The sequence below is a fragment of the Rhipicephalus sanguineus genome, chromosome 11 (genome assembly GCF_013339695.2).
Source record: "Rhipicephalus sanguineus isolate Rsan-2018 chromosome 11, BIME_Rsan_1.4, whole genome shotgun sequence".
Taxonomy (NCBI): Eukaryota; Metazoa; Arthropoda; class Arachnida; order Ixodida; family Ixodidae; genus Rhipicephalus; species Rhipicephalus sanguineus.
Window position 1 is genome coordinate 107,129,955 of NC_051186.1, and position 12,165 is coordinate 107,142,119.

Below are 12,165 nucleotides of genomic sequence, written 5' to 3' on the forward strand. Positions count from 1 at the left end.
CTGCCTATGTTTATCTCGTCCATTTCGAAACGTTCTATGTACTGTTCGCATTTTGTTGGTATAGACTCATTATGTTAACTTCGCATCGCAAACAAACGGGATGCAGAGGAGTGGGGCGCACTGCGCTTGTTTGTTTGCACTGTCAAGTTTACATAATGAACCACGCTGTACACCAAGGTGGTTATTTCATATACAAATAACAGATTGCGTAAAATGTACTGAGCTGGAACTTCATTTAAAATATAAGAAATGTCACAAGGAGGACTGTCGTAGATCTGCAAGTGGCTCGAGGTTCATGTCGGAATAAATTTGAACTAATGCCCTGGCTAAACTGATAAAAAATATTTTCTGCTGCCACTTAAGCCAGCATTTTGCAGTTAATTACAGGCAAGTGTAGCATAAAACTTAAGTAACTGCCGCAAGAATTGACATTGCGTGAAAGCCTCTCAACACAAAAGAGGAAAAGAAAAAAATTTGCTGGAAAGGAAAACTTATTTATTACAAGAATTACCTCAAAATGGCACAAAACAAAGGTACGGCGCTGGTCACAACGTTGCAGAATCAGTGCTATACTCCCTCATAGTGCGAAAAAAATGCAGCTGTAGCTGGTGCATTCATTGCAAGAGGCAACACAAGATGAATAAATCAATTCTGGCATAATCTCGTTAGGCGTTTAACCTGCACTTCAAGGTCACAGTGCTAGTAACGCACTTGATCTCGGAAGGTGTGAAAGCCTACAATCGTGCCAGAGGCAGACATGCAGCATCGAAATCACGCCTTATCATTAAAATCAATTAGCTTTCACCTTGCACAATCACGCCTTGAAAGAGTGAAACTCTCTTTGATCACCTGTGCAATGGTAAAACGTGACGCTATGATACAATTATCAGCATAGTCTCAGAAATGTAAATAAACAAAATGCACGCAACAGACTGTTCGCACAGCTTCAGTGAAATGGCCAGCGCGTTGTAGCGCGCGGAGCCGAACGCTCATTGGGCGTGTGTTATAACGCAACTGTGGCACAACGTATCTGTTCCTTAAAAAAAAAAGAGAGGGAAAAGAAAGCAACGAAAACACGAAAACATGCTGCTGTCAATGAATACTAAAAAGCACGGGGTTAATTGCGAAATCGTCTCGCAATGCTGCTGAATGATGCTTGCGAACTCTGATATCTCTTCAGCACACCATTTTACTTCATTTTCATTATGCGTATCGCCTAAGTCTCACTCCACTCGGCACGAAAACTGCACCTTAGACGGACGGCACCCGTTTTTTCGCACAATAAAGATTTCCGTTACATTAAACAGGAAAGCGCACAGGCGTAGCTCACTTTTTCGTGATCCCGGTCCGAGATCAGCATCGCCGAGATTCCGCGGCACACGTCCGTTGTTGTTCGAGTCAAGCCTCCTCCATCCCTTCCTCAGTTTCTGCAGTCAGCAGACAATCTCTTAACGGGGTGCTTGCAAACAACTGAAGCAATGCTGCAATACTCACGGTTCATCTGCAGTAAGTGGGTGCTGCGGTGTTCCTCGCAAGCCGGGAGACTTCGTAGAGTTCTTTGTCAAAATGGTCGATATCCAGCGGGCGGAAACGACGAAGCGCACAAGAGAATTCACTGCTGTAGACGATGAGGAAAACATATCTGAACTTAACACTGCACAATGGATCATGCTGATCGTCCAGATCATCGGAAACACGCCGATCACATTGCTGCGTGAATAAAAACAAATGCGTGGAGCCTTTTTTTTTTCTCTGTGGGGCGCGGGAAGAAAAAATAAAGGAAAAAGCGCAGCGCTACCTACCGCTTGGTAAAACTAACAGCCGCCAACATGACAAATTGTTTTTAATGTTGTTGTTTAAATCGTCGTTATACTGTTAACTTTTCATCAACAGGAGCGACTAGCACAAGTGGATTGTAATTTATAGGCATAAGTAACCGAAGTAACCATAAAACTAGGTGAGGCGGCCCGTCACTTTAACGACAGCACTATGTTGACGGTGCAACAGCTGTTCGTAGGCGTTGCATGGCTGTTGTGGCAAAGTAATCAGCATGTTGTTCGCGGTGCCCATTTGATTTTTATTGTTTCGCCAGGTTCACTAATTGGCCCGTGTCACTGGGAGAAGTAACATAGGCTGCCGCTTTGCAGCGTGCCTTCGGCGCTCTCACTATTTTGCTCGCGTCACACAGCCAAATCCAGTGAGTGACGGGCTGACGGGCTACATCCGCCGCTGACACCAACGTGATTCTCTAATAAAAACAAAATATATAGCTCTTCCGAAGCAGTAATGGTAACTTAGAAAGAATACCTTAAAAAATGAATATTTCCGAAGCAGGTTTCAAACCCATGCCCCACGGCACCACCGCCGTTGAGCATTCAGCGCGTTAAGCCGCTGCACCACCTGCGCGCAACAACCATGATAGCTAACAAGGCTTGGTAACACTGCATGTGTACTACGCGATTGTACGATGATTGTTACAGCTGTCTTCTTACGACGCGCCGTTGTTGTGTTTGTGCATTATAATCCCCGTGCTTAGCCCGAAGTTACGAAATAATGGTGGCTGTGTATGTTGCGCGTAATTCCCGAAGAGCACTACCTGCTACCACCTGCATTCCTAAATCGAACGCAGCAGCAAGCATCAAACGAAAATCCAACGTCTGCGAAGCCGCGAATGTGATGCGTGTTTGTGTTGTGTTTGTGAAGCACGATCCTCGTGCTTAGGCCGAAGTTATGAATGAATGGTGCGTGTGAACGCGCACGCACGTGTGTGTGGGAAGCGCATAATTTCCCGTGAGCATCACACGAAAAGCGCACGTGTGAGAATCCCCAATGTGATTCGTGTTTGTGTTTGTGTATATACAGAAAGTGGAAATGTGGATTAGGATATGCCCTTGTGATCTTTAGCCATATCGGTAGCCTGGATCGTCCATCGTGAAATGTGTGGTGTGAATGTGTGTTGATGTTCGGTGTGAATATCTTGTAAAGCGTAAAAAACATTCCACTGTAGCTAGAGCTTCGCGTTTTCGGTCCTGTGCTTTCTGCTGCCACGTAATACCTGCAAACTTCTTAATCTCATCTACCCACCTAATTTTCTGTCTCCCCCTCACGCGTTTGCCATCTCTTGGAATCCAGTCAGTTACCCTTAATGACCACCGGTTATCCTGGCGACGTGCTACGTGCCCGGCCCATATCCATTTCTTCTTCTTGATTTCAACTATGATGTCCTTAACCCCCGTTTGTTCCCTGACCCACTCTGCTCTCTTCCTGTCTCTTAAGGTTACACCTATCATTTTCCTTTCGCTCGCTGCGTCGTCCTCAATTTAAGTTGAACCCTCTTTGTAAGTCTCCAGGTTTCTGCTCCGTAGGTAAGTACCGGTAAGATGCAGCTGTTATATACCTTCCTCTTCAGGGATAGTGGTAGATTACCATTCATGATTTGATAATGCTTGCCGAATGAGCCCCAACCCATCCTTATTCTTCTAGTTATTTCACTCTCATGGTTCGGCTCCGCGGTTACTACCTGTCCTTAGTAGACGTACTCCTTTACAATTTCCAGTGTCTCGCCACCTATCGCAAAGCGCTGTTCTCTGCCAAGATTTTTCCACATTGCTTTAGTTTTATGCATAATAATTTTCAGACCTACTCTTCTACTTTCCGTATCCAGTTCAGTAATCATGAGCTGCAATTCGTCTCCCGCGTTACTCATCAATGCAATGTCATCAGCGAATCGTAGGTTACTGAGATACTCTCCATTAACTCTTATCCCTAACTCTTCCCAATCTAGGGCCCTGAAAACCTCCTGTAAAGACGCGGTGAATAACATTGGAGAGATCGTGTCTCCCTGCCGTACGCCCTTCTTTATTGGGATTCTGTCGCTTTCTTTATGGAGGACTATAGTGGCTGTGGATCCGCTGTAGATTTCTTCCATTATGTTTATATAGGCTTCGTCGATGCCTTGATTCCGCAGTGCCTGCATGACTGCTGATGTCTCCACCGAATCAAATGCCTTCTCGTAATCTATGAAGGCTATGTATAGGGGTTGGTTGTATTCCGCGCATTTCTCTATCACCTGATTGATAGTATGAATATGGTCTATTGTTGAGAATCCTGTACGAAATGCTGCCTGGTCGCTTGGTTGATTGAACTCTAATGTCGTATTATTTCTGTTAGCGATTACTTTTGTAAATAGCTTGTAGACAACGGACAGTAAGCTTATGGGCCTGTAATTTTTCAGGTCATTGACGTCCCTTTTCTTATGGATCAAGATGATGTTGGTATTCTTCCAAGATTCTGGTATCCTCACCGTCGAGAGGCACTTCGTATACAGGGTGGCCAGTTTCTCTAACATAATCTATCCACCGTCTTTCAACAGGTCTGCTGTTACCTGATCCTCACCAGCTGCTTTGCCTCTTTGCATTCCCTTTAGGGCTTTCTTTACTTCTCCTGTCAATACTGGTGTTATGTCAGATTCCTCTGCGCTATTACTCCTTCTTACGTTATCATCCTGAATGCCTCGGCTGCTGTACAGATCTCTAGAACTCTTCCGCTACCTCAGCTATTCTATCCATATTGTTTGTGACCTTCCCTTCCTTGTCCCTTAATGCATACATCTGATTTTTGCCTATGCACAGCTTTGTCTTCATAGCTTTGAGGCTACTTCCGTTCTTTAGAGCATGCTCAATTCTCTCCGTATTATACTTTCTTATGTCGGCTACTGTACGCCTATTAACTTCGAAAGCTCCGCCAGCTCTATTTTGTCTGTTGCATTTGAGGCTTTCATAGCTTGACGTTTCTTAATGAGGTTTTTCGTCTCTTGGGATAGCTTACCAGTGTCCTGTCTAACGACTGTACCCCCGACTTCCACTGCACACTCCTTGATAATACTAGTCAGATTATCATTTATTGCGTCAACGCTAAGGTCGGTTTCCTCGGTTAAAGCCGCGTACCTATTCTGAAGTAAAACTCTGAATTCCTGTACTTTCCCTCTCAGAGCTAGTTTATTAATCGGCTTCTTGCGTGTCAGTTTCTGCCGTTGCTTCCTCACGTCAAGTTGAATTCTAGATCTTACCATTCTATGGTCACTGCATCGGGTCTTGTTAACTACTTCCACATCCTGTACAATGCCCGGGTGGCCGCACATTATGAAGTCTATTTCATTTCTAGTTTCGCAGTTAGGACTCCTCCACGTCCACTTACGAGTAGCCCGTTTTCCGTAGAAGGTATTCAAGATGCGTAAATTATTGCGTTCTGCAAACACTACTAGTAACTCCCCTCTGGCGTTTCTAGAGCCGATGCCATATTCCCCAACTGCATGATCTCGAGCCTGCTTCTTGCCTACCTTTGCATTAAAGTCGCCCATCAGTACAGTATACTGTGTCTTTACCTTACTCATTGCTGATTCTACGTCTTCGTAGAAGCGTTCAACCATTTGATCATCATGGCTGGATGTAGGCGCGTAGGCCTGAACCACCTTCATCTTGTACCTCTTCTTAAACCTAATTACGATACATATCACCCTCTCATTAATGCTATAGTATTCCTCATTACTGCCAGCTATATCTTTATGAATAAGGAACCCCACTCCTAGTTCTCTTCTGTCAGCTAAGCCACGATAGCATAGGACGTGTCCGTTCTTCAGCACTGTATAAGCCTCCTGTGGCCCCCTAACCTCATTGAGCCCTATTACATCCCATTTAACACCCTCTAATTCCTCGAATAGTACAGCTAGACTCGCCTCACTAGACAAAGTTCTAGCGTTATACGTAGCCAAATTCAGATTCCAATGGCGGCCTGTCCGTACCCAGAGATTCTTAGCACCCTCTGCTGCGTCGCAGGTCTGACCGCCGCCTTGGTCAGTTGCTTCGCAGCCGCTGGGGACTGAGGGCCGAGGGTTAATTGGTGTATTCATGTGGGAGGTAGTGGCCAAGTACTACACCAGGGCGGCCAATCCTGCTCTGTTGAGGGAGTGCATTGCTGGCTGTGGTCACCAGTGCGGTTGCACCCCAGGCCTTTTAGATCTATTCATATCTGAATAATAAAACATCAGAACACACGAAGCACATATTTTTCTAGAAGGTTTGAATGCACAAAAACATCAACGCACAAACGATTAGTTGAACACAAGACACCGGTATTTGTCGTATAACAACCTTATGCTTAAAGCTTATTGTAAAACATGCAAGCTTACTTTGCGAGGTTGCTCTGTGTTCGAAGCGCGCCTCTTTCGATTGACGACTCTCACCTTTGAACATGTCCTTTCAACTTTAGTGCCAGAAACAGGAAGTGCCAGTAGACGCAGGGCGCAGCGAGAAAGCACTGGCCACTGGAAATTGTGAAGTCTGCAAAACGACAGGACCTCAACAAGCTACATATTTCACAGCACTGATGCTTCGCAAAATCGCTCAGGAGCTAGCTCATGTCGTCAGTTCCAAGAAGCACTAATTGAAAACTAGGCACCTATTTTTCGAACACGCAAAGCAGCTCATGCTTCATATATGGATTCACAATTTGAACACTGTACCAAAACGATTCATTGGTGTATTGTAGTTGATCGCACAGGTTCCTCTCAGGTGTCTGTCTCCACGTTTCGGTGACAGCAGCGTAGTATCCGGGAAAGTCTGCGACAGTCGTTAAACGGTCAGTCTCGTCAACGATGTCCAACAGACTTCTGACATCTCATGCGATGGCCTCGGTGGGATCACGCCATTGACTGCTGAGTGCGTGCAAACGAACACCCAGTATGGGATAAACTTGGTGCACCAGGGTACTCTCTCCCTCAAGTTCCTTGATTGAGAGCACGACACACGAATTGGGCTTCAGAAATTCACCTTAGCGAGGAAGTCGTGCACAGCTTCAGGTGATGCAATAAGACTCTCGAGCTTCTCACACTTTGTTCCCTTGGCTTCGTCACTTCTCAAGAAAGACTACATGGCGCTCCACCACTTGTTCAAAATATCTGCTAGAGCTTCATAAAAATTTGCAATGGCTTATCTCGGCTATGCCAGGATATCCCTTTCAGTCACGAATTATGATGCACTGTCTGCAAATGCATCACATTTGCATGGCATATTTTAAAGCCCTCAGTATTATATTCCAAGAAAAAAAAAACAAAGAAATGTGTTGTTTTGTGTGATTTTAGCAATTAATGTTAATTAGCGTGTAATTAAATATCCAAATATTCTGCAATCAGTCAGCTTCAATCCTTGCATAAAAGGAATGAACCATTAGGTCCAAAATGCATGCACAGTTTCTTTTTTTGGTTGTATGCTTTTCGAGCGAAGAAAAAAAATACTCTTGACGTCGGTCCTGGAACGTCGCAGGTCGAACGATTGTCGAACATGGTAGTGTCTATAGCAAAGTAATCATCGGCAGCAGTAAGCAGAATATTGAAGTTAAATAACCGCTAGTTGTCCACTCAGGAAGCCTGCACGAATGTGCACACTAAGTTTCAGGTCATTTGATGAAACACGCGATGCGTGATGCGGCTCCGAAGTTGATGTGTACAATTGTACACGCCGTGACTGAAAGGGATATACGCAGCGCTAGCAAAGGTTCAGCTGATTATTCTTAGCTTTCCACATTGTCTAAGGTTATTAGCCTCCTTCTGTTCATTCTTCGTACGCTGAGCCGCTAATTGCCAGGCAACTACTCCGAGATCAGATGAGATAAGCTCCTCGGCTCTTCTGCGCTGTTCAGCAACATTTGCGCTCTGGCGTTACCCACCTGCATGGCGTTACCCACCTGCAAACGCCAGTCAGAGGTGCTATCGAGCGGCTCCAGCGCAGTGTCAGACGGCGACTGCACAGCGAAGGCGAATAGCTGCGCGCACGCCGGCGTCAGTGTGCCTGCCATGGCTACGACGTCACTCCTCTCGAATGCGCAGACCAGCAGCGGCCAGTCGCCGCGGCGGTGGCGTAGAGCGCGTGAGATGCCGGCTCCGGTGAGCCGGCTGTGCGACATCACTGACCGTCGCGCATGCACAACACGGCTCATGAGGATCCACGCAAAATCGGCTCCGGATAGGCAAGTTTAGCTAACGCTACAAAAGAGAACTACCTTGGCGGACATATGGTTTTCAGCGACTTGATGAGCATGTCCATGTCCAAGAACACAAGACTAAACTTACGCCGCAGCTCCCGCGACGACCTCAACAGGGCAGGAATGTGCACAACGAAATTGTGCACTACTTTAAACGAGCTCGTCCTGATTCCACCTCCATTGTGTTGTTATGTATGTTCCACGAAACTTTGAAGTGAAGCGCCTTGAATTCGGAATTGGAAAGTTGCGAGTCCTTTGGAAGCTTCTGCATGTAGGAAGCTCAGTCTTAGCACAATACAGCTACATCGCCTAATACAGCTACGCGCCGTAAACTTTAAATTGGGCAAACCGGAAGATCTATAAATGAGTGCATAGAACTTGGGCTTTCGATAAAGAACAAAACCACGTCATATTGGCCTCTGAACTCGGAGTTTATTGGATAAATCCGAATTGTCAAACATTTTAACGACGAATGTTCATCGGATTTTTTGGGATCAAACCGAAATCACGGAGCCCTAACTATAGGGTTTGGTTCATAGCTAAAAAAACGCCAGGCCTGAGCTGAAACCGCAGCACAGTCACAGCGAAAGCTGGAAGAGCGGCGTTTCTAGAGCCCGTTAAGCTCTCTTGGGGATACAATACAAGTATACTAGAAAGGTACCCACTACGCCATAAATCACAATTTTTGTGAAGTTGGGAAGCACCTACAAAGCCATTATTCGTCATTCTGCGGAGAAGCGAGGCACCAGCTGCACGTCTAAAAGGCATTATGTGCACTTTGTTAACGCGACGACTGACGACGATGAAGAATTATGGCTCAGCCCTTTGTAATGGGTTGGAATCTTTAAACGGCCCACCAGTTATGTAATTTGCATTCGGTAACGCCCGGTCGCCATTTCCCCCTCCCGCCATGCTGTATAACATACGTTAACGTGGGAGAGAAACGGGGGGGGGGGGGGCGAAGAACTACTGAGACCCCGAGGAAATGGATCGCGCGCTTATGGGCTTCCTTGGCAACCAATACAAGTGCACTTGCGAGGAACCCACTACGCTATAAATTCATTGTAATTTTACTGAGACCCCGAGGAAGTGGATCGTGCGCTTATGGGCTTCCTTGGCAACTAATACAAGTGCACTTGCGAGGAACCCACTACGCTATAAATCATTGTATTTTTTAGAAGTAGGGAAGCAGGCACTGTGCCACTTTTCGTCATTCTACGGAGAGCGTTGGTACCTGCTAAACGCATGTAAGGCATTATGCGCACTTTGTTGATGCTGTGCCTGATGACGATGAAGAATTATGGCAGAGCCCTTTGTAATGGGTTGGAAGCATTCAACAACCTACTCGTTGCGCAATTCGCATTGTGTGACGCCTGGTTACAAAATTCGCGGTGTGCGACGCTTGGTGCTTATTTTACTCTTCTACCACGCTATATTGCATAAGCTAATGTGGTTCCTTCCCGACATGAAGCCTGTATAGGACCTTTTTGCAAAGCAGTTTCAAGCACCGGCATGGCTCAGAGGTTGAATACTGGGCTCGCACGCAGAGGGCCCAGGTTCGAACCTCGTTCCCTCCTGGAATTTTTTTCTTATTTCGTTTTTTTTTTCTTATTTCAAGCGATACTGGCGGCGGCGGCGGCGGACAACTACGGCGCCAAAAACGGCCGGTGAAATGATCTCATAACAGCTTTCGCTGTAAAACGCAAGGCCTGCGCTGAAACCGCAGCATAGTCACAGCGAAAGCTGCAAGAGTGGTGTTTCTAGAGCCCGTTGTAAGCTCTCTTGGGGCTGCTAATACAAGTAACTAGCAAGGTACGCCATAAATCACGATTTTGTGAATTTGAGAAGCACCTACTAAGCCATTATTCGTCATTCTGCGGGGAAGCAAGCCACCAGCTACACGTCTGCAAGGCATTATGTGCACTTTGTTGAAGCGACGACTGACCACGATGAAGAAATATGGCTCAGTCCTTTGTAATGGGTTGGAAGTTTTAAACAGCCCACCAGTTATGTAATTTGCATTGGTTGACGCCCGGTCACTATTCCCTTCTCCCGTCATGTTGTATAACATACGTTGACGGGGGAGAGAGAGGGGAGACGAAGAACTTTACCGAGACCCCGGGGAAATGAATCGTGCGATTATGGGCTTCCTTGGCAACCAATACAAGTGCACTTGCGAGGAACCCACTACACTATAAACGATTGTAATTTTTGAGAAGTAGGGAAGCAGGCACTATGTCCTTTTTCGTCATTCTACGGATAGCCGTGGTACCTGCTAAACGCATGTAAGGCATTATGCCCACTTTGTTGATGCTGTGCCTGATGACGATGAAGAATTATGGCGGAGCCCTCTGTAATGTGTTGGAAGCATTCAACAACCTACTCGTTGCGCAATTTGCATTGTGTGACGCCTGGTTACAGAATTCGCGTTGTGCGACGCTTGGTGCTCGTTTTACTCTTCTAGCAAGCTATATTGCATATGTTACTGTGGTTCCTTCCCGACATGGTGACTGTATATGGTCTTTTTGCAAAGCACTTTCCAGCACTAGCATGGCTCTGAGGTAGGATACTGGGCTTCTACGCAGAGGGCCCAGGTTCGACCCTCGTTCCATCCTGGAAATGTTTTCCTATTTCATTTTTTTCCTATGTCGAGTGATAGTGGTTACGGACACCGGCGGCGGTGGCGGCGGCGGACAACTACGGCGCCAAAAACGGCCGCTGAAATGAAGTCATAACAGCTTTCGCTGTAAAAAATGAAGTAGTATGTGAGCGACTCCTCTTCAATGGGGGTGTAGTGAAAGTTGTGTTCGGTGATTCACCTTTACACTAGATGATGGCTCACTGAGTGGCTCTAATTAGCCAGCATGCTTGTGAACATGTGCAACATGAACACGACTTTCGACAACACATCTGTCGTACAGTACGTGTACTGGAGTAGCCATTGGAGGGAGGGGGGTCAACCCCGCTTCCCGAATATTTTTCGATGTTGCATGTATATAAAACACACGCACACATACGAACGCACAAGCATAACTGAAGTATGGCAGAACCCCCCCCCCCTCGAAAATATGTCTGGCTGCGCTAGTGGTGCCGTGCTTGCGCCTTGAGCACGCACCGCCCATATTTATTTTTGTTTGCCTTTCGCAGGCAGTACTAAGGCGCCAGCTCAGAGCGCCAACCAAAGCGGCCCCCCTTGCTATGTCGGTGGTCGCTGCAGGCAGAATACACACTCGCTATGTGATTTGTGTGCATTACAATCAGACGTCATGCGCTTTCCACACCAGCTGCCTAGCTGCCTTCATGAGCATTGTTGCAGGGAAAGCGTGAGAACATTTTTTTAATCCATATGCTACACCCAATCAATAACGCCACGATCTTTACGGAAGATATGACTACCCTTTTCTGTTATTCCATTGCGTCTGAGGAGACGAAAGTTTGTTTCCCTATGCAAGCAGCAAAGCAGGAGCTCTTTGCTTAAGTAATATAGCACCCACCCATGACCATCCAAGAATTTGTTTCCAAGGTGATGAGAGTTGTGAAGAGACTAGAAATCCACACCCAACAATATATTCATCGAGCGATTCCAGAGAGTGCAGCTGTTCAAGCGCTCAGTTGTGAGAATCCGTGTCATCCCATCAGAGCACATGAGCTGCAAATCTTGCAGTCCTTGTTGCATCATCGAGTAGCTTCAGTTGCTGATGTCGTATGGAAAGAAATCTACCAGACGGGTACATGTGAGCCAGCATAGCTTTTGTCGAGAGCCACAAGCTGCACTATTGGTGTTTACCCTGCACAATCGCTTCAAGACGCCACACAACTACAATTCCGTTATCAGCCACCATTACCATCGGGCTCGCTTGTTGGCCAGCACGGTGCTCTGAGGAATAACGGCATCTTTCAACAATTTCATTGACGATATTCATCCAGGAAAACCAGTCTCTTCCGCTTGCATTTTTTTCTAAAATCACAAAACATGGCATGCTCTACGAAATGGTTACCCTTTGAAGCTTGGCGCATACAGCACACTGTTTGCAAGAGTTTTATTCGTGCTGCTAGGCTGTTGTTTTCTTGCCTGTCTGATGATAAATACCACGTCAAACATATCATCATCTATATGCACTATGGCTT